The sequence below is a fragment of the Chiloscyllium plagiosum genome, unplaced genomic scaffold (assembly GCF_037043375.1).
Source record: "Chiloscyllium plagiosum isolate Xiang-an unplaced genomic scaffold, Cpla_swu_hap1 HiC_scaffold_19, whole genome shotgun sequence".
NCBI classification, from domain to species: Eukaryota; Metazoa; Chordata; class Chondrichthyes; order Orectolobiformes; family Hemiscylliidae; genus Chiloscyllium; species Chiloscyllium plagiosum.
The window spans coordinates 66046636-66070573 of record NW_028270157.1 but is presented as its reverse complement, the minus strand read 5'-3'; the positions used below and the strand labels follow the sequence as shown (position 1 = coordinate 66070573).

Here is a 23938-nt window from a genome sequence, read left to right as displayed (position 1 = left end):
AGACACACCAGAGTCGTTGACCTCCCACATCAAGCACGTAGCACACTGAACCAGCTTGGCAGTCATGTCTTCACCCTCTTCAACTGTGGCGTAATCACTTCACTCAACCTCCTTGTATAAATACTCCTGAGCTAAAGCCTCACACTTCAATCCACAGCAACTTCCTTGGACTCTCTTTTTGGGGCAAAGAGTGGACTTTTAATTTAGATTAGAGGAGGAGGGAGGGAGGGAGGACCTACTTTGTAGGACCTGGAGTCTAGAACGCACCCACTCAAATAACAATCACTTACCTTCCCGACCAGCTTTGCCCTCTGCCTTCACTTCCGCCCAGCTCCCGCCTCTCTCTGCTGCGAAAAAGCAGTATCCTGGGAAGGGTTTGATATCTAGAAGCTTCTTGCTCTTTCTGAAATACCTGCTCCCTGTCTCAGCTGACTGCGTTACAGACAGGATCCCTTCAAGTGATTATTAGTCCATGCTGGGGAGAATGGTGTTTGTCTCATTCCTGAAATATGTGTGAGTGCCTCAAAAGTGATTGTAAAGACAACTTAGAAACTGGGTCACAAAGTGAGGGAGCTGAGCAAGAAGTTCACATATTACCCAAACTTTAATGAGAGTTCAAATTTGAAGGTCAGAAATAAATATCTGGATGTAGTTAAACCCGCTATGTCCTATTCATGTCCAATCGATTCACATTGTCTGCCTTGAAACTACTCACGGTTACTCAGTTACAATTGCAGCCCCATTTCATCACTCATTTAGCCAGTCTTCATGGAACAGCTTTGTCAATAAATGAGAGCTATTAGTTTTTCGTGGGGCCATTTGGACAAATTCTGCAAACGTCACATATATATGTTAAGTTCTGGATTAGTGGTGCTGGAAGAGCACAGCAGTTCAGGCAGCATCCAAGGAGCAGCGAAATCGACGTTTCGGGCAAAAGCCCTTCATCAGGAATAAAGGCAGAGAGCCTGAAGCGTGGAGAGATAAGGCAGAGGAGGGTGGGGGTGGGGAGAAAGTAGCACAGAGTACAATGGGTGAGTGGGGGAGGGGATGAAGGTGATAGGTCAGGGAGGAGAGGGTGGAGTGGATAGGTGGAAAAGGAGATAGGCAGGTCAGACAAGTCCGGACAAGTCACGGGGACAGCGCTGAGCTGGAAGTTTGGAACTAGGGTGAGGTGGGGGAAGGGGAAATGAAGAAACTGTTGAAGTCCACATTGATGCCCTGAGGTTGAAGTGTTCCGAGGCGGAAGATGAGGCGTTCTTCCTCCAGGCGTCTGGTGGTGAGGGTGCGGCGGTGAAGGAGGCCCAGGACCTCCATGTCCTCGGCAGAGTGGGAGGGGGAGTTGAAATGTTGGGCCACGGGGCGGTGTGATTGTTTGGAGTGGGTGTCCCAGAGATGTTCCCTAAAGCGCTCTGCTAGGTGGCGCCCAGTCTCCCCAATGTAGAGGAGACCGCAACAGGAGCAACAGATACAATAAATGATATTAGTGGATGTGCAAGTAAAACTTTGATGGATGTGGAAGGCTCCTTTAGGGCCTTGGATAGAGGTGAGGGAGGAGGTGTGGGCGCAGGTTTTACAGTTCCTGCGGTGGCAGGGGAAAGTGCCAGGATGGGAGGATGGGTTGTAGGGGGGCGTGGACCTGACCAGGTAGTCACGGAGGGAACGGTCTTTGCGGAAGGCGGAAAGGGATGGGGAGGGAAAAATATCCCTGGTGGTGGGGTCTGTTTGGAGGTGGCAGAAATGTCAGCGGATGATTTGGTTTATGCGAAGGTTGGTAGGGTGGAAGGTGAGCACCAGGTGCGTTCTGTCCTTGTTACGGTTGGAGGGGTGGGGTCTGAGGGCGTAGGTGCAGGATGTGGACGAGATGTGTTGGAGGGCATCTTTAACCACGAGGTTTTTACCTATATTTGTTAAGTGTTTACCATGCTTAAAAGTGGACGTGTGTGATATTGTACCTCCCCAGCCAAGGATTTCTGTAGAACATAGTCAGCTTTCCAGTCATGACATTTAACAAAGAAAGCAAACAAATTGATGTAGTATTTAAGTACCAAGAAATACATAGCTTCAGATATTTCCACCTGTCCTTGGATGTGTCTGCCCTGTCTGCATTTATTTCCATCTGCAGTGATTGACGTGTGCCTGAGCAATCCGTGTGGAGCCAATGCCTCCTGTATCCAGCAGGATGGAAGCTTCAGATGCTCCTGTGGGACTGGCTACACCTGGAATGGATCTGTCTGTACAGGTGTGTGATGGGGATCAGTGAACCCAGTGGGGAATGAACTGAACACACAGCTTCCATAGCAGACTGGAGACTGTGTCACATTCCTAACAGGTTTGGGCGATGTGGGAGGACATTAAAACTGAGCAGTGGTAATTTACCTCATTTCATGTTCTCTTTCATTTCTTTCCCCATTAGTAATAACAATAAGAAACTGCTGATTTAAATGTGTCAATACAAGAGGGTAGGAGACTTGGTCATCAGAAGAGGGCATTCAGTCATTTTAGACCTCCCCAGTTGGGAATGGCTTTAAAAGATTGCTCTCCAAGAATCATGTAGTTGAACTATAATCCTGGGTGTGTAGTATTCAAAAGTTTAGTATTCACTAAGCTGACAATCCCCAAATGAACTCTTCCTTTACTTTAAAATCCAGATGTGAATGAATGTGAAAGTGGAAGCCCAGACTGTCACAGCTCGGCCTCCTGTTTCAACAGCCCCGGCTCTTTCCAATGTGTGTGTGAGGCTGGTTACACTGGGGATGGGAGAAACTGTACAGGTAAGTGGTACTGAAGCATCCTAGAAATAAAACATTCCGTTTCTCTCTTCAATCTCCTGATATTTGTTTTTCATTTTTATCCCTCATATCTGTGAAATCTGTTCTAGCCTGGCATCTTTTGATCTCGGCAATGTAACTGCTCATTATCATTTACTGGTAAAGTATCCTCGAAAATCTAGTCATGTTGTTTACCACAAATTAATTCATTTCTGGTTTTGTAATTGAGCAGGCCTCTGCACGGAGGGCTATTCTTCATCTCATCCTGGAATATTCATCTTTTATAAGTATCATGTGATTCCAGCCTAAATATTTGTACATATAGAGAATTTAAGGTGCATAACACTGGGGACCCATCAATGATCACTTCCTTTTCTTCTAACCCCCAGATGTGAATGAATGTGAAAGTGGAAGCCACGAATGTCACAGCTCGGCCTCCTGTTTCAACAGGCCCGGCTCTTTCCAATGTGTGTGTGAGGCTGGTTACACTGGAGATGGGAGGAATTGTACAGGTAACTGGCAATTAATATTTTTGGCCAGAAATCATTCCATGTTCATCTTTATTCTTCAGGTATTCCTTGAAATTTGTATCCCAAGTCTCTGGGAATCTGTTCCAGCCTGGAATGGAGTTCACTTCGGAGTATCTAGGTTTATGTGATACAATTGTGACTGTCTGAGCCAGATGAATTATATGGTGCACCCTTTGTTTTGGACCGAGTTCAATTCTGCTCTCTCAACACTCATGTAAATGAAACATGTTTGTCACAGTTAGAACTAGGCAATTATTAGCCTTTGATGTTACTCGTCTCCAGCCTAACATGACTGCAGAGAATTGCAGCTTTTGGCATTGATCAGTGAATTTCACAGAGCATGGAAGTCACAGATTTGTTGTGGTTCTGTTCACCGAGCTGGGAATTTGTGTTGCAGACGTTTCGTCCCCTGTCTATGTGACATCTTCAGTGCTGTCACCTAGACAGGGGACGAAACGTCTGCAACACAAATTCCCAGCTCGGTGAACAGAACCACAACAACGAGCACCCGAGCTACAAATCTTCTCACAGACTTTGAAGTCACAGATTTAACAATTCGTGTTTGTTTTTATCTGCAGTGATTGACATGTGTCTGAACAATCTGTGTGGAGCCAATGCCTCCTGTATCCAGCAGGATGGAAGCTTCAGATGCTCCTGTGGGATTGGCTACAACTGGAATGGATCTGTCTGTACAGGTGTGTGATGGGGATCAGTGAACCCAGTGGGGAGTGAACTGAGCACACAGCTTCCATAGCAGACTGGAGACTGTCACATTCCAAACGAGGCTGGGGGAGGGTTATAAGTTCTGGATTTTGCTCTCACCATGTTGAAGTAATTAGTTTAACAAAAATGGAGGTTTGCCTTTAAAATGAGACATTCTGCTGACACATATTGGTAAGGTGAAGACATGGACAGTAACTTGCCAGTTAAGGTGTTGAAGATGAGGTGTATACAACATGTTAATTTGTGCTCAGCACAGAGCAGAGAGGTGATTGGGATTTACTCATCACCCTTTCCTGTTGCCAGAATAACCATGATTCCCATACGTGGGTGTGATTGTCACAGAACTTAAATAGCTGGAAAGCAGGATGGATTTCATCACAGGAGCAGTAACAGGAGAGTTTTAGAGATTATTCCCAGCACAGTGTGTCAGGCTGAAAATCTGATGGTAAACCATTCTTCTACAGCACACAATTCTGCCCAAGGAAAGAGTGAAGATACAATGATAATAACCTGGATGAAGGTTTGCTCGCTGAGCTGGGAGGTTCATTTCTAGATGTTTCGTCACCCTACTAGGTAACATCTTCAGTGGGCCTCTGGTGAAGCAGTGTACATGATTCCTGCTTTTTATTTATATATATGGGGTTCTTTGGGTTGATGATGTTATTTCCTGTGGTGATGTCATTTCTTGCGGTGATGTCATTTCCTGTTCTTTTTCTCAGGGGGTGGTAGATGGGGTCTAACTCAATGGGTTTGTTGATAGAGTTCCAGTTGGAATGCCATGCTTCTAGAAATTCTCGTGCGTGTCTCTGTTTGGCTTGTCCTAAGATGGATGTGTTTTCCCAGTCAAAGTGGTGTCCTTCCTTATCTGTATGTAAGGATACTAGTGAGAGAGGATCATGTTCATTTTGTGGCTATTGGTGTTCATGTATCCTGGTGGCTAGTTTTCTGCCTGTTTATCCAATGTAGTGCTTGTTACAGTTCTTTCATGATATTTTGTAATATAATATTAATATATTTTGTATTATTTGTAATACAGTATTTTGTAATATAATAATAATGAAACAAAACAAACACATCCATCTTAGGACAAGCCAAACAGAGAGAAACATGAGATTTCCTAGAAGCATGGCATTCCAATTGGAACTCTATCAACAAACACACAGAGTTAGACCCCATTTACCACCCCCTGACAAAAAAACAGGAAATGACATCACCACAGGAAATTACATCACCAACCCAAACATATAAATAGAAAGCAGGAATCATGTACACTGCTTCGCCTGAGGTCCACTGAAGATGTTACCTAGTAGGGTGATGAAACGTCTGAAATGAACCTCTCAGCTCAGCAAGCAAACCCACATCCAGAACCTCAACCTGAGCTACAAATCTTCTCAAAACTTACCAAGATAATAACTTTATATGAATGTGCCAACCTACAAAAGGACAGACCTAGTGCCAGTCACGAGAGGCCACTCTCTCATTTTAGTGTGCAGTATCTCTGTAGACATTTTCCACCCAGCAGTCCTGTGTTTCAAGTGTAAAAGCAGAAAGTTTCCAATTCACAGTGCTCACTATCCTCCAATTAATTCTTCCCTTAATCTCACAGATGTGAATGAATGTGAAAGTGGAAGCCACGACTGTCACAGCTCGGCCTCCTGTTTCAACAGCCCCGGCTCTTTCCAATGTGTGTGTGAGGCTGGCTACACTGGAGATGGGAGGAACTGTACAGGTAACTGTATCCAGTGTTAAATGACCCAACCTTTCTGTCCAATTATCTCTTGCTGTCCACGCCTGGTTAAACCTGCTCACGCTTACTCAGTCTGATTTGCACTCCTTGTCCCATTTTGCATTGTCCATTCTTGATGGGGACAGCTTTAACACTGAGTGACAGCATGGACCCATATTCCAAGAGAGCATCATGACCAAGTCCAACTCTGCTCTCGCACAGCTTGCACCTTTTGAAGTAGATCATCCTCATTAGAAGAGAGCATTCTGTATCCTTAAACCTTTCTTGCCCAGTACCTCTGTCCATAATAGTCAGCTTTGCATTGCACAGAAAATATTACAAGAAAGGAAGAAAATTTGTCAAATATTTGAGGGAGAGAAACCAAACAGTTATATTGGGTTACATTTTCCCAGCCCTTGAGTGATATGTCAGCAGCAAGTAATTTATGAAAATAGTTAAGATGGGAAGAATGAGTTTCTCAACATCGAGAATATAGACTCTGATTTTGCACCCGAGGTTTGAACAGCAATATGACTTTGGTTAGTGAGTGGCGAGAGTCCTATTTCCTCACATCAGTGAATAGCTGCCAATCCCATTTCATTTACATGCAGTTGCACATTGTCACATGCATTTGGTGCTAACCAGGCAGTGACAATTCCCAACATGAAAGTCAGAGTGGGAAACTGGCAACTCCAGCTCACTGCTTGTTCCTCTAGGCATTCATCCTGGATGCCAGTCCCCAGTATATCCACATCTGCACCATCCATCCTCAGAGGTTAGCATGAGTTACATTCCAGCTTCGTCACATCATTAAGGCACCTCTCTGACTCACTTGATCGGCATTGCTACACTTCAGTGCTGCACTTTGCTGGCACCCAGTACCTTTCATTGTAATGTTGATGTTCGGGCTCTTTGTGCATAGGGACAGCCATCCAGTTCATGGATTGGACCAAGGTACAACAAGGGCTTGTTGTTTGTTCTGTTAGTGCTCACCCACTTTGTGCCTCCTCAGATGTTCACAGCATCTTTGCCCTGCCTTTTGCTACTTCATTCAGAGCCAACAGGCATATACAGTACACCTGTTCTGCCATTTCCGGCAGACAGATAGATCGTTGTGGTTGTCAGCGGTGATCAGTCAAGGAGACTGTTGCTGTATAGCACTGAGTTACATTGCTGCCATATCTAGGGTGTTTGCCAGCAGCTTAAACAGCAAGCACACTGCACAGGCATTAACCAAGTGGCAATGTCCCAAAGTCAAAGTGGAGTGCTCAGTCAAGTAAAGAGGGTCTTCATTCAGGGGTTCCCACCATATTAGGTCAAAGGCAGAATCCAATCTCATTCTAAGAGTTTGGAAACAGTCAGTTGGTCACTAGAGGCAGTCAATGTTAAGGATTCCATATCACAATCCATTGGGTGTGCCACAGTTAGTCCTAGAGTTTCAAAGCCACCAGTGCTGGGAACTGCGGCTATTCAGCCAGGCAACTGCACAGAGATCAGTCAGGAGCTTGGTACTCATCGGATGGAGCTGTTTCTCCAATCATAGATCATAGAATTACAGAATCCCCTACAGCATGGAAACAGACCATTCAGCCAAACAAGTCCACACCGATCCCCCGCAGAGAGTAACCCACTCCCCTACCCTATTGCTCAACATTTCCCTGATTAATGCACATCCCTGAACACTATGGACAGTTTGGCATGGCCAATTCACCTAACCCACACACTTTTGCACTGTGGGAGGAAACCAGAGCACACACAGACACAGGGAGAATGTGCAAACTCCACACAGACAGTTGCCTGAGGCTGGAATTGAACCCAGGTCGCTGGCCCTGTGAGGCAGCAATGCTAACCACTGAGCCACTGTGCCTCCCTCTGCAAATCAGTCAGGAGTGGGCCGCAGTGAGTACTGGTGGTCTGCTCACTGAAAGTCAAGGTGAGGGGTTTCAGCGGTGGTAATGGAGCTGGGGAAGTCGATGCTGGGGATTGGAAACAGCATGCTGGGTGTTGATGAGTACAGTAAGAGTGAATGTGGCATTGCAACGTACAAGTGATTGATGAATAAAATTGTCCCTTAGGTTAGTTAGGCACCAGGGTCCTAATCACCCTTTGACAGGAGGACGGTGCTGCATAATGGTGAGCTGGAGGGCCGGGACTTGGTAGAATGTTGGGTATAAAGATTAGAAGAAAGGTTTGGGAGGGAATGTGTGGAACTTCAATACAGATCGGCTCAGCGGTGAGTGCAAGTAATGAAAGAACATGGAGGTTTGGGGAGGCCCATTGAGTACTCAGATGAACCTGCACCTGAGCATACCAAGTGCAATCTCTGTAGCCTTCCATCCTTATCCAAAATGCAAATGGCAACAGAAATGGAAAATGGTTGTAACTGCCACATCCAAGTGGGTGGAGTAGGTTTCCTGGTGAGAATGCAGGCTTTGCTTGTGAGTGACTTGAAGGTCTTCATGGTGCCATTGCATGAATTAGACACTTCCACAGTACAAGTTGAAGTCATCTGTAACCATTGCACCCTGTATGTGTGAAATGCTTCATTGTCAAACTGTATGGGATACAAATCCTGGTCACACGCAACCTTCACCATGTCATTGGTCATTACGGATTGACCACAATCCTCTCTGTGAAGCAGAAATAGTCACAGATGATCCTAAACCTGGGCGGCACGGTGGCTCAGTGGTATACCACTGCTGCCCCACAGCAACAGGGACCTGTGTTCAATTCCCGTCTCGGGTGATTGTCTGTGTGGAGTTTGCACATTCTCCCTGTGTCTGCGTGGGTTTCCTCCGGGTGCTCCGGTTTCTTCCCACAATCCAAAGATGTGCAGATCAGTTGAATTGGCCGTGCTAAATTGCCCATAGTGCTAGGTGCTAGGGTAAGGGAATGGGTCTGGGTGGGCTACTCTTCGGAGGGTCAGTGTGGACGTGTTGGGCCAAAGGGCCTGTTTGCATACTGTAGGGAATGGAATTTAAACTTGGCCTCTGTGGACTCCATTCACCAAAACAATCCCACCTCTCATAGGTTGTACAAGGAGCTGACGTATTCTCATTTTGGATTGTATTCATCAACATGCACTTTCTCAGGTATAGTGCTACACATAGTCTGGATCGCAGTGGTTCAAGAAGGCTGCTTACCACCATATTTTCAAGGACAACTAGGGACCAGCAATTAATGCTCGCCCAGCAGGCGCACATCAATCACCAGGAGTAAGTGAGGACTGCAGATGCTGGAGATCAGAGACAAGAGTGTGAAGCTGGAAAAGCACAGCAGATCAGGCAGTATCCGAGGAGGAGGAGAATCACGTTTCGCGCAAGAGCCCTTCATCAGGAATGAGACTGTGAGCTGAGGGGGTGGAGAGATAAATGGGAGGTGGATGGGGCTGGATATAAAGGTAGCTGAGAGTGCAAATAGGGAATGGAGTTGGGGGTAAATGTGATAGGTCAGAGAGGAGGGTGGAGCAGATAGGTGCGAAGGAAGGTGGACAGGTAGGACAGTCATGAGAGCAATGCTGATCTGGAAATATGGATCTGGGATAGGGTGAGGAGTGGGTGGGAATGAGAAAATTGGTGAATTCCACATTGATGCAATGGGATTGGAGAGTCCCGAGGTGGAAGATGAGGTGTTCTTCCTCTAGGCATGGATTAGTGGAGACCCAGGAGCTGTATGTCCTTGGCGGAGTGTGAGGGGGGGTGTGGGGGTTAGGTGTTCGGCTACGAGGCAGTGGGGCTGGTTGGTGCGGGCGTCCCAGAGATGTTCTCTCAGTGCTCTGCGAGAAAGTGTCCTGTCTCCCCAGTGTAGAGGAGACTGCATTAGGAACAACGGATACTGTAAATGACATGTGGAAGTGCAGGTAAAACTCGAATCACCTTCCACCCCACCAACCTCTATATACATTGCATCATCTTCCACCATTTCTGCCACCTACAAATAGATCCCACCACCAGAGATATATTTCCCCCCCCCCCCAACACTATCCACTTTCCATAAAGACCATTCCCTCCATGATTCTCTTGTCAGGTCCACACTCCCCCACCAACCCACCCTCCCTCCTGGCACTATCCCCTGCCACCACAGGAATCGCAAAACTTGCACCAACACCTCCCGCTTCACCTCCATTCGAGGCCCCAAAGGAATCTTCAACACCCATCAGAGATTTGCCTGCACTTCCACACGTGTCATTTACTGTATCTGTTGCTCTTGATGCAGTCTCCTCTACATTGCGGACACAGGATCCCTACTTGCAGAGTGCTTCAGAGAACATCTCCAGGACACCCACACCAATCAACCCCACTGCCCCGTGGCCGAACACGTACTTCTGTGGAGGAAGAACGCCTCATCTTCCGCCTCAGGACTCTCCAACCACATGGCATCAATGTGGACTTCACCAGTTTTCTCATCCCCCCCCCCCCCCCCCCGCCCTCTGTAGGACCTCTGTATTTCCCAACTTGTGTTGTTCACATGTGAATCTGGGAGTGTGCAATGAGAAGGTTTCACATTTACATAAATGTGGATCCTAATATAAACTCATACCTTTAATCCCCAGATGTGAATGAATGTGAAAGTGGAAGCCACGACTGTCACAGTTCGGCCTCCTGTTTCAACAGCCCCGGGTCTTTCCAATGTGTGTGTGAGGCTGGTTACACTGGAGATGGGAGGAACTGTACAGGTAGCTGACAATTAATCTGTACCAGCAAAAGCTGTCCAATTCCCATCTATATTCTTTCGATGTTTCTTGCAATCACATTTGCCTTTCCTGCTGAACTGACTGAGCTGTAGTGAGGATCCCTTTAATGGTCATTATCAGTTGGTGGGGACTCAGGAGGATTGTCTATTACCTGAAATCTCTGTTAGTGCCTCCACCGTAATTTTGGATGCACTTTGGAATGTTTTGCTGTTTCCTGAGGCACTGAAACTGAGCGATAAATTAACACACACTCTAACTTTTAAACAAGATCAAAGTTGGAAAGTAACTGGTCCAATGTAGGTAAATCCACTGCATCCTCTCTGCCTCCAATTGCCCCAAACTGTCCTTCCTGTAGTTACTTACCTTTACTCAGTTACACCTCCAATCCTGATCCCTCATCAAACCCTTCATTCTCAGCTTTGATAATGTGTTACATTGGACTGCTAGGATACAGTCATGCACCAATCACCTGTCATGAAATGTGTTCACCATGGCTAGAAATGGCTGGAAATGGACTTTCTGCGATGTTCTCACTCCCTGGTCCAGTGTCCCTGTAGAAAATTGCAGGCTTTCCAGTGATCAGCAAACTCACCAGCACAGGGAAGGAAATTTGTGAAAGGTCTTGGGCCTGAAAACACCAAAAATGACAACTTGGAATATTTTTGTATGGACTGTGAATGAGTCTAAACCATCCACATTGATTTCCATCTGCAGTCATTGACGTGTGCCTGAGCAATCCGTGTGGAGCCAATACCTCCTGTATCCAGCAGATGGAAGCTAATGAACTGAACACATTGCTTTAGATTGGAGACTTTGTCAAAACTAGACAGGTCGTAAATGGTTCAGGTTTCATGTGTTTAGGAGTTTGCCTTGCGGGAAACATAGGAGTAATTAGCAATGAGTAAGTTTGGTGACAGCCTATGACTGCCGTCATGATAAGAATTGCTCACATGGATACTGTTAAGGCTAAGCCTTTAGCAGAGTGTTGCAGAGTGTTTGGAGAAATGCAATGGTACAGAGTGCACTGACTGGTTTGCTGTGGTCATGTGACTCTACCTCAGCTGTAGGTGTTACCAGTTTAGTTTGTGGCAGCCAATCAACGCATGGCATGAAACACTGTCAAAATTGTGAGGGTGAGATTGAGGAGCCTTTCAGAGCTGTAGTCAGCTCCTGTAAAAGGGGAAGTAAAGCTGCAGTCTGCAAGTGCTGTTCGAGTCAGAAGAGCTGTGAGTTTTCAACATCCTGTTGCTGTGGAAAAGTTTGGAAATATGAGACAGGATTGGAATTACTCCCAGTCTCTGTGGAATAGCTCTAGAAGTGAAAGAAGAATCAGTGCACATAAGAGCGGTGTCAGTCTGATTATACTGTGGAAAAGTACAACAAGGTACAGTGCACATCACAACTGTCTCACTTTGGAGTCGAGAACCAGACAACTTGAGCAAGAAGGTTTTGTTGAAGTTCTTTGAGCCCTCTATTAAAATGACTGATGAATGTACATTCAGAGTTTGGACCGAGTGAGATTGGAAGGAAGGTTTGTTCTGTTTCTCACTGCACACTTGCTAACAGGCCTGCTGAGGTTTTCCAATGTTATTAATGTAACAACCACAACCATGTCTGTTGGCAGCTCATTCCATATGCGTACCACCCTCTGTGTAAAAAAAGTTTGCCCCCTCAGGTTCCCTTTTATTCTTTCCCCTCTTGCCCTCTAGTCCTCAACTCCGCAACCCTGGGAAAAAGACTGAGTGCATTCACCCTATTCATGACTCGCATGATCTTATACACCTCCAAAAGTTCTCCCTCAGTCTCCAACACTCTAAGGAAAAAGTCCTACCTTGTCCAACCTCTCCCAATGACTCAGACTGTTGAGTCCTGGCAACATCCTTGTAAATTTCTTCTGCACTCTTTCCAGTTGAATAATATCCTTGCTATAGTTTTTCTCTTTTGCATCCAGAATAGATGCAGACATTTTTCTAGGCTGGAATGCCAAACATATGCTGGGTATCTCAGTCTATGTGGCGTATCTGTTCCCAGTGAAAGGATGTATTTAGTGATAATTATTAAATGTTGGACAGGAGGAAGTTGTCTAAACATTGAGATATATGTAAGTGATTCAAAAGCAATTTTCAATACAAAATAAAATCCTCTACTAAGGCAGGAAGCTGGGAAGCTGAGCAATAAATTCAAGTGCAGTTCAAACTCATTTACAAGATCAAAGTTGCAAATGCCAATTCCCCAATCTGGCCTTGGGGGTCTGAATATAGCATTCTGTCATTTTATGCCAAGGTTTCTGTAGAAAGATTTGATCCATGAATCATGAAATTCAAGCTTAAATCTGGTATGTAACAGTAGAACATTTCAGAAAGCTGGGAATCTTTCAATGAACTCTTCTTTTTTCCTAACCCCAGATGTGAATGAATGTGAAAGTGGAGGCCATGACTGTCACAGCTCGGCCTCCTGTTTCAACAGCCCCGGCTCTTTCCAATGTGTGTGTGAGGCTGGTTACACTGGAGATGGGGAGAACTGTACAGGTAACTGATAATTAACTCCTTAGCTGTTGTTCTTTCATATTTGTTATTTAGATGTTTCTTGTGTTTTGTACCCCAGTCTCTGGGAGTCATAGACAGGTACAGCATGGAACAGACTCTCCGGTCCAACCCATCCATGCCTACTAGATATCCCAACCCAATCTAGTCCCACCTTCCAGCACCCAGCCCATATCCCTCCAAACCCTTCCTATTCATATACCCATCCAAATGCCTTTTAAATGTTTCAATTGTATCATCCTCCACCACTTACTCTGACAGCTCATTCCACACATGTACCACCCTCTGCGTGAAAAAGGTGCCCCTCAGGTCTCTTTTATATCCTTCCGCTCTCACCCTAAACATTTGCCCTCTAGTTCTGGACTCCCCCACCCCAGGGAAAGACCTTGTCTATTTACCCTATTCATTCTCCTCATCATTTTGCAAACCTCTATAAGGTCACCCCTCAGCCTCTGATGCTCCAGGGAAAGCAGCCTCAGCCTGTTTAGCCTCTCGCTATAACTGAAATCCTCCAACCCTGGCAACATCCTTGTAAACATTTTTCTGAACCCTTTCAAGTTTCACAACATCTTTCTGATAGGAAGAAGACCAGAATTGCACGCAATATTCCAAATTAGGCCTAACCAATGTCCTGTTCAACGACAACATGACCTCCCAACTCTTGTACTCAATACTCTGACTGACACGCTTCTATCCTGGGAAGGGTTTGATATCTAGAAGCTTCTTGCTCTTTCTGAAATAGCTGCTCCCTGTCTCACCTGACTGCGTTACAGACAGGATCCCTTCAGTGATTATTAGTCCATGCTGGGGAGAATGGTGTTTGTCTCATTCCTGAAATATGTGTGAGTGCCTCAAAAGACAACTTAGAAACTGGGTCACAAAGTGAGGGAGCTGAGCAAGAAGTCCACATATTACCCAAACTTTAATGAGAGTTCAAATTTGAAGGTCAGAAATAAATATCTGGATGTAGTTAAACCCGCTATGTCCTATTCATGTCCAATCGATTCACATTGTCTGCCTTGAAGCTACTCACGGTTACTCAGATTACCTGCCCTCGATCTCTCCATTTCCAACTGCCGCCGAGACATTAACCGCCTCAACCCATCTACCTCCCTCTCCCACTCCAACCTCTCACCCTCACAACGCGCAGCCCTCCACTCCCTCTGCTCCAATCCCCACCTCACCATCAAACCAGCAGATAAAGGGGGTGCAGTTGTAGTTTGGCATACTGACCTCTACACCGCTGAAGCCAGACGCCAACTCGAAGACACCTCCTCTTACCGCCCCTTCGACCATGACCCCAGCCCCCATCACCAAACTGTCATCTCCCAGACCATACAGAACCTCATCAGCTCAGGAGATCTCCCACCCACAGCTTCCAACCTCATAGTCCGGGAACCCCACACCGCCCAATTCTACTTCATTCACAAGATCCACAAGCCTGACCACCCTGGCCGACCCATTGTCTCAGTATGCTCCTGCTCCACCAAACCCATCTCCACCTACCTCGATACTGTCCTATTCCCCCAGTCCAGGAATTCCCCACATACGTTCAAGACACCACCCACGCCCTCCACCTCCTCCAAGACTTCCGTTTCCCTGGCCCCCAACACCTCATCTTCACCATGGATATTCAATACCTATATACCTCCATCTGCATGACCAGGGCCTCCAAGCCCTCTGTTTTTTCCTCTCCCAACATCCCCAACAGTACCCTTCCACCAACACACTCATTCGTTTGGCTGAACATGTCCTCACCCTTAACAATTTTTCCTTCAAATCCTCCCACTTTCTCTAGACCAAAGGGGTAGCCATGGGCACCCGTATGGGCCCCAGCTATGCCTGTCTCTTTGTTGGCTACATAGAACAGTCGATCTTCCGTAATTACACCGGGACCACTCCCCACCTCTTCCTCCGCTACATTGATGACTGCATTGGCGCCACCTCATGCTCCCGCGAGGAGGTTGAGCAATTCATCAACTTCACCAACACATTTCACCCTGACCTTAAATTTACCTGGACCATCTCTGACACCTCCCTCCCCTTCCTGGACCTCTCCATCTCCATTAATGACGACCGACTTGACACTGACATTTTTTTACAAACCCACTGACTCCCACAGCTACCTGGATGATACCTCTTCCCATCCTACCTCCTGCAAAAATGCCATCCCATATTCCCAATTCCTCTGCCTTCGCTGTATCTGCTCCCAGGAAGACCAGTTCCACCACAGAACACACCAGATGGCCTCCTTCTTTAGAGACGCAATTTCCCTTCCCACGTGGTTAAAGATGCCCTCCAACACATCTCGTCCACATCCCGCCCCTCCGCCCTCAGACCCCACCCCTCCAACCATAACAAGGACAGAACGCCCCTGGTGTTCACCTTCCACCCTACCAACCTTCGCATAAACCAAATCATCCGCTGACATTTCCGCCACCTCCAAACAGACCCCACCACCAGGGATATATTTCCCTCCCCACCCCTTTCCGCCTTCCGCAAAGACCGTTCACTCCGTGACTGCCTGATCAGGTCCACTCCCCCCTACTACCCACCCCTCCCTTCCTGGCACCTTCCCCTGCCACCGCAGGAACTGCAAAACCTGCGCCCACACCTCCTCCCTCACCTCCATCCAAGGCCCCAAAGGAACCTTCCACATCCATCAAAGTTTTATCTGCACATCCACCAATATCATTTATTGTATCCGTCGCTCCCGATGCGGTCTCCTCTACGTTAGGGAGACTGGACGCCTTCCTCGCAAAGCGCTTTGGGGAATACCTCCCGAACACCCGCACCAATCAACCCCACCACCCTGTGGCTCAACAATTCAACTCCCCCTCCCACTCTGCTGAGGACATGGAGGTCCTGGGCCTCCCCCACCGCCGCTCCCGCTCCACTGATGGGTGAGTGCCGAAACAGCGGGCACAGCTTAAAAATACGGGGTAGACCATTTAGGACAGAGATGAGGAGAAACTTCTTAACCCAGAAAGTGGTGGCTGTGTGGAATGCTCTGCCCCAGAGAGCAGTGGAGGTCCAGTCTCAGGATTCATTTAAGAAAGAGTTGGATAGAGCTCTCAAGGATAGTGGAATCAAGGGTTATGGAGATAAGGCAGGAACAGGATACTGATTAAGGATGATCAGCCATGATCATATTGAATGGTGGTGCAGGCTCGAAGGGCAGAATGGCCTACTCCTGCACCTATTGTCTATTGTCCCTCACCCCCGATGCCTGGAGGAAGAACGCCTCATCTTCCGCCTCGGAACACTTCAACCCCAGGGCAACAATGTGGATTTCACCAGTTTCCTCGTTTCCCTTTCCCCCACCTCACCCCAGTTCCAAACTTCCAGCTCAGCACTGTCCCCATGGCCTGTCCTACCGGCCTATCTTTCTTTCCACCTATCCACCCCACCCTCCTCTCTAACCTATCACCTCCATCCCCACCCCCATTCACCTATTGTACACTATGCTACTTTCTCCCCATCCCCAACCCCTTCTCATTTATCTCTCCACTGCAGGCACCCTGCCTCTATTCCTGATGAAGGGCTTTTGCCCGAAACATCGATTTTCCTGCTCCTTTGGATGCTGCCTGACCTGCTGTGCTTTTTCAGCACCACTCTAATCTGATCTCTGTAGAACATAGTCAGCTTTCCAGTCATAACAATTAACAAAGAAAGCAAACAAATTGTTGAAACATTTAAATACCAAGAAGCACAGAGCTTCACATATTTCTATCTGCAGTTATCGACGTGTGCCTGAGCAATCCGTGTGGAGCCAATGCCTCCTGTATCCAGCAGGACGGAAGCTTCAGATGCTCCTGTGGGACTGGCTACACCTGGAATGGATCTGTCTGTACAGGTGTGTGATGGGGATCAGTGAACCCAGTGGGGAATGAACTAAACACACTGCTTCCATATCAGAGGGAGACTGTGTCACATTCCAAACCAGACTAGAGTGCGTGTGATCAAATTATTTGGTATACTTGCCTTTATTAGTCAGTGCATTGAGTATCGGAGTTGGGAGGTCATGCTGCAGCTATGTAGGGCATTGGTTTGGAGAACTGCATGCATGTTTTGCTCCACCTTTTCAAGGAAGGATGTTTGAAACTTGAAAGGGTTCAGTAAAGATTTACAAGGACGTTGCTAGGGTTGGAAGGCTTGTACTGTAGGCTGGAGCTATCTTCACCACAGCGTCAGAGCCTGAGGAGTGACCTTATAACAGTTTATAAAATTGTAAGAGGCAGGGATAAGATAAATCGGCCAGGTCTTTTCCCTGGGCTGGGTGAGTCTAGACTTAGAGGACGTCGGATTAGGGTGAGTGTGGAAAGATTTAAGGGAATCTAAGGGTGGTGCATGTATGCAATGAGCTGCAGAGGAGGTGGTGGAGACTGGTATGATTACAATATTTAAAAGGCATTGATGGGTATGTGAATAGGAAGGACTTAGAGGGATATGGGCCAAGTGCTGACAAATTAAACTGGAATTATATAGACGAGTTGGACTAAAGGCCTGTTTCTGTGTTTTACATCTCTATGAACCTATCTAACTTAATCCTGAGAGTGTGGACAACTGAAAGATGTTTTCATCAGTCAAAAGATTTTCTTAGTCATTAGAGATCCCACCATTAGAGCACAGGGAGAAAAAAAATGACTCTCAAGTGTCACAAAGCTAGTCCCTTCTCCTTTTTCGAAAAGTTATTCCTTGGCTCAAGGAGACCCTGTCCTTGATTTTTTCAGAGGGGCAATAAACCAGGCCAGGCTCCAATCAGATTGATCTGGTACAGAGATGAAAAGGATTTTGAGAGGCCTTTGTAAACAGATGAGACTTCAGGCCAAAGTGGTCATGTTTTAGAAGTGACCTGTATAATGAAAGTGGAGTGGTCTGCTCTCTCTCTGAGCTGAGCAGTTTAGTTCAGTCTTGAACTGGTGAGGAGTTCAACAGTGAGATGTGTGGAAACTCTCTCTCTCTCTCTCTTTCTGGCCGTACATCTTTAACCTGTAAGCACGTGTTCCATTTATACTGGGTTTTAAAAGGAGTTTGCTTATTGGGACTGTTGGGTATATTTGGAACAGCGTAATTAAATCTAGTTTGAATTCTGTAGGGGCTCTTTGTTCTATTCTTTGTGTTTAATTGTGTAATTTTGTGAATAAAGTTTTGTCTGTCTTAAAGTCTAGTAGTCAACCTAGCTATCTTACTCCGGGTAATTTTCACTGTACACTTACCGCAACAAATTACATAGTTATGGCCTGTTCAAGAATGTTTTGAGTGAGTTGGCCTAGTTCATAACACAAGAAAGTTGTCAACATGTACAGAAGCTTTAAGGTTGTCTGTTACATATTAAAGCATCTTGGTGTTATGCTGAGAGACATTCCAGATTGAAGAAGAACAACAGATTTGGGGAAAGAAATATTTGCAGAAAGGTCAGCAGAAAGATCAGGGATGGAGTATAGAAAGGAAACAGTGTGGAAAAGATCAGACAAACGTTGTTCCAGCATAGAGAAAGCAGTACAGCAACAACCCAAACAAGCCTCTGATTATCGCTGGTGAAGAGATGAGATGATGTTGTGTCGAATCTCTCCGCACCATGCAACATTGTCGAATGATCAGTTCTTGAGGTGATGTATGTTGTGACAGTTCAATGATGCCTGCAGGAGGACAGCATCAGGTGAATGTGAAATGTCGGGCATACACTGGGGCTGGATTGGACAAGATTATCAACTTTATCGATGTGTGTAAAGAAGCTCGAGATTGTGACCCAACATAGAAACCCTCAAAGTTGAGGTTGAAACAACACGTTGGAAATGATATTCCTCCCGAGAGGACAATGGAGCTGGACTCTAAAGCAATGGCAGGAATGAAGATTTGCAAATCCTGATGATGAATGTTTAGTAAAATCTAGTCAGTCCAGATGAAACAAGTGTAAAACCTGGACTGATAATTCCCTCCACTTGCTGGAAGAGATTTGAAGTGTTTTTCAGGCAACTAAGTCATTGATTGCTGACCAGATCTTAGAAGATTACAGAGATGTTGAGAAAGGTCAGAAATGCCATAGTTTGGAATAACTCAGGTGGATGAATTGTTGGTTTGCAGAGCAGTGTGATGCCAGCAGTGTGGGTTCAATTCCCATCACTGGTGTGAAGTTATCATGAAGGACTCTCCCACTCAACCTCTTCCCTCACCTGAGGAGTGGTGACCCACAGGGTAAATCACTACCTGTTGCTTCTCTCTAATGAGAGAGCAGCCCTCTGGCCTAGTAAGACAATGGCAACACAACAACAGTTGGGAATATTATCTTAAAATAGATGAGACTGAGACATATACTCAGCATCTGCTGAGACGAATTCAAGCTCTTTTTAGTCCAACTTTAAATACAAAATAAGAAACTGCAAAAGAAGGGAGTAATCAAGAAAATGCACTTGTACAGAATAGATTAGCATCAGGCAGAGTGCAGGGACCTTAATAATACCATACAATATTGACAGTGCAGCCCATAAAAGGACATGACCTGTGGTTGTCAGAAGAGAGCACTCTGTGAATTTATTGCTCCCTAGTTCAGGATCGAATAAGGTTATTCTCCAATAATTGGGTGGTTCAGGGATGTATGAAAAAAATTTAATATTTACAAAACTGAGGATCTGCCAGTCATCTTTTCATTTCTTCTGATTCTCAGATGTGAATGAATGTGAAAGTGGAAGCCATGACTGTCACAGCTCGGCCTCCTGTTTCAACAGCCCCAGCTCTTTCCAATGTGTGTGTAAGGCTGGACTTATTGGAGACGGAAGGACTTGTATAGGTAACTGGCGGTGTAGATGTCCACTCATGTATAAATCAGCTCAATTCTAGCTTTATTCTTGGGATTTTCGTTTTATTTCCTGGGTATTCTGAAGTTCGGTCAGACTGAAATTCCAATCAAATGCATTTTGGTTGGTCGATGTGACACAACTTCTCACGGTGGAACCAACTGAGGCATTGGAAGGAAATAATTAGTGATAACTTTATGAGAGAGTGAGAAGCTATATGTATGAGTACATCAAAAGAAATTCCATTCACAAAATATAAACTTCAGCTGAAACATGTGAGGCTGAGCAAGAAATTCACTAACAACTCGAGCTTTTATACAAGTCCAAAGTTGCAAAGTAAATTCCAATGTGACTACAGCTGTCCAAAGAGAGGTATCTGTCCCTTCACTCCTCCTTGGTCCAGGACCTGTGTAGAATATGTTTCTTCACGTTTCAGGACATTCGCACCTAACTCATGGTATGTGCCAGTAGCAAACTTAAGATCCACAAAGTCACAAGAGATTCCAGTGAGCTCTTCCTTTCTTCTAACCCTCAGATGTGAATGAATGTCAAAGAGGGAGCCATAACTGTCACAGTTCGGCCATCTGTTTCAACACTCCTGGCTCTTTCCTATGTGTGTGTAAGACTGGCTACACTGGAAATGGAAGGACATGTAAAGGTAATCGATAAATAACCTACTCAGCCACAAACTATCACATTTCCATCTTTATTCTTGAAATTTGTATCCTCTATATCTGAGAGTCTGTTCCAGCCTCGAATGAGGATCGATCCAAAGACTTTTGGTTTGGGCAACATTTCGAGCAGCAACTAAGTTAGAGGCAGAATCACTTTGTGAATGACTTCATATTGTTCTTTATTAGACTATAGACCAAAATGGAAGTTGATCTCTGCTTTATAACTAAAATACCAGGAGAGTTTTACAAGTTCGAAAAATCAAGTGGTGCACATTTTTAGCTGTACAAGGGGGAATGAACTGAATGGACAGCTTCCATATTTGACTGGAGATTCTGTCAAGTGCAGACTGGAAAAGAAAGCTGAGAGTTCACAAAACTAGACATCCAACAATGATGTCTTCCATTCCTTTAACCCTCAGATGTGAATGAATGTCAAAGTGGCAGCCACGACTGTCACAACTCGGCCTCCTGTTTCAACAGCCCCGGCTCTTTCCAATGTGTGTGTGAGGCTGGTTACACTGGAGATGGGAGGAACTGTACAGGTAATTGGCACTTAAATCTTCATTGTTCCACTCAGTCTATTTCCATCTTTATTCTTTAGGTATTCTTTTTAATTCCTATGGGAGAATGTGAGTACTGCAGCTGATTCCTGATGAAGTGCTTATGCCTGAAACGTTGATTCTCCTGCTCTTCAGATGCTGCCTGACCTGCTGTTTTTCCTGCACCACACTCTCAACATTTTTAATTTCTATGTCCAATGTATGGAATAATTTATTGTAATGCAGCTTTAAATGGAAATCATGCCAAGATATTTCTTGATGCAAGCGACATATCTTTTCACAGCTAATTCATTGAATGGATTAAATCAGTGATGGTTATAAAATATTGGGACCAGTGAATGTTTGTGATCACTGACACATGTGTGACTGCTTCAAAACTGACTCCAGGTGCTGAGTGCTGATCTGAAAAATGGAATGCATTAAACAATAAGTTCAAACATAACTCCAATTTTTATACAGGTTCAAGTTGGAATACATACCTCCCAATGGAGCTCAAGCCACTGTTACAAATCCTTCAGAAGGACAATGGAAGGGGTGTGACAGGTTTCTACAGAAACACACTGGGAATTTGCCAAGGGCTGACTCCCTGCTGCCAAGCACTCTTTGCAAATGTCTCCAACCTTGAGTTCAGGGGCGTCACACAGGTGGAATTATTGGACAGCATGAAGCCTGGTTTATCACTTGGGAATTCCCACTGAAGCTGATCCAATCATTCTCTGCACTCCCCCACCTTCACACACCTAGTCATCCCACTTCTCCTACCTATCCACCTGGTGCACGGGGCCTCTACCCACTTCCCCTGCTCTCACATCCCTTCCGACTTGTTCATCTCATCCACCTACCCATTCATTCACTCTTCCACTAATCAAAAATATCTTAACCTACTGCGCCTTCATTGGAAGATTGGACTTTTAAAGAAAGTACCTGAAGTCAGTAATGCTTGCTGTGAAATGAGGCTGTGCACTCCCCTTCCCTTCCCTGCGCTCTGTATTCTGGGCTGAGATGGATGATCCAATCCTGCCCCTTAACGGGGATTGGAAGGTCCTGGCAGTAGGATCACCATTGACAGCAAATCTCAGCCAAGCAGGAGGAATGACAGTGTCATGGTAATGAAACTCATCTTGTCATTCCTAATCTCTAGCTCATGTTCTGGGGATGTAGATTTAAATCCCACCATGGCAGCCGGTGAAATTTCAATTTAATATGAAACTGGAGTTAAAAGGGTAGCCTAAACCATCCCTGCATTGATGTAGAAACCGGCAAATACCATGAATGAATAAAAGCTAAACTGTGTCCAGAAACTTAACATACTGCCCTAAAACTGGGCACCTTGACTCAGCCACAACTAAACTCTGCACTTTGTTGAATTCTCAAGCTTCATGGGACAGTGAGTGAGACCAGGTTGGAATTTCACAGTAGCCGTTTTGACAGAGAAATGTTCACAAGAACAAGAGAGTTTAAAAGAACAGGCTGTCAAATGAGGAGGTGGTCACTGTTGGAAATGGACATTGTGTGGTTTTAACCCTCCCAGGTCTGGGAGCTCTGCACTGAATTGGAGACTCTCCAGTGATCAGCAAACTCCACATTGGAGGGAGCAGCATGGAACTGGTAAAATGGCTTGAGGACGTAAACATGGCAGTTACACATTTTTGTGATATTATCAGCCACCATGGGATTTAGTCTGAAGCACCCATATTATCCTGTATCTGCAGTAATTGACTGCAGTGTGTCTGAGTAATCCGTGTGGAGCCAATGCCTCCTGTATCCAGCAGGACGGAAGCTTCAAATGCTCCTGTGGGACTGGCTACACCTGGAATGGATCTGTCTGTACAGGTGTGTGATGGGGATCAGTGAACCCAGTGGGGAATGAACTGAGCACACTGCTTCCATATCAGACCGGAGACTGTGTCACATTCCAAACTAGACCTGGGAAGTGGTGGGATCAGGTTATATATTGTGGATTTTGCCAAGGTGGTCGAGAAATGAATCAATAATTTTAGCAACAGACTGTGATACTCCTCGCTAGGAGACTTCTACTCCCAATTGCTGTTAGACTAGGCTAAGACAAGGAAAGAGAGTGTCTATAGTTTGATGCACTATCCCCCATTTGATCAAGGCAGGAGGTATTTGCTGGACTCCATTCTGCAGTACCTAAGATACCTAACTTTCACACATTTTGTGGATTAACTTTGTGGATCCAAAAATGAGGTGGAAAGCAGGATGGAAATCATCAGTAGCTGCTGAATTCAACATGGTTGAAGCTGTGATGGCCATGACATATCAGGGAGTTTATCAGCCTGTTCTTCATTCCATGACAGCACACAATTCTCTCCGAGGGAAGAGTGAAATGAGAACGTACTGATTTCAGTGTGCCAGCTCACTGAAGGGCAGGTGCATTGTCTGTCTGAAGTGGGTGCTCTGTGGTTTTATACTTTCCTGTTCGGAGATTTCTGTAGATGTTTCTTGTCTAATGTCAAGTAGTTGAAGCTTTCCTCTTGATGTGTATAAAAATCTGAAAGGTCACAAAGCTGTGTAGCTTCCAGTAAACTCTTCCTTCCTTCCTGATTCCAGATGTGAACGAATGTGAAAGTGGAAGCCACGACTGTCACAGCTCGGCCTCCTGTTTCAACAGCCCCGGCTCTTTCCAATGTGCGTGTGAGGCTGGTTACACTGGAGATGGGAGGAACTGTGCAGGTAAATGGTACTGAAGCATCCTGGAGAATAAAGCATTCTGTTTCTCTATTCAATCTTGCGATATTCTTTTTCTTCTTAATCCCTCATAACTGGGAACTCTGTTCCAGCCTGAAACCTTTTGGTCTATGCAATGTCATTATCAGTTACTGGGAAAGTATCCTGGAAAGTCTAGTCACATTGTTTACCTCGTCCATTGCTGAATAAATTAACTAATTGCTGGTTTTGTAGTT

General features: G+C 45.5%; 2 long non-coding RNA genes across 2 annotated transcripts in view; both read left to right on the top strand.

Annotated features, from left to right (window-relative positions):
- LOC148146802 (uncharacterized) overlaps positions 1-23938 on the top strand; it is a 69971-nt gene that overhangs the window by 44085 nt on the left and 1948 nt on the right. Inside the window, exon 2 of the long non-coding RNA XR_015760498.1 lies at positions 12846-12968. This is a non-coding gene — a long non-coding RNA (uncharacterized LOC148146802). The remainder of the gene's footprint in view (positions 1-12845; positions 12969-23938) is intronic.
- Positions 19652-23702, top strand: LOC148146803 (uncharacterized). The gene is made up of 4 exons (XR_015760354.1): positions 19652-19773; positions 20316-20438; positions 20874-20996; positions 23586-23702. It is a non-coding gene; the product is annotated as an uncharacterized LOC148146803 (long non-coding RNA).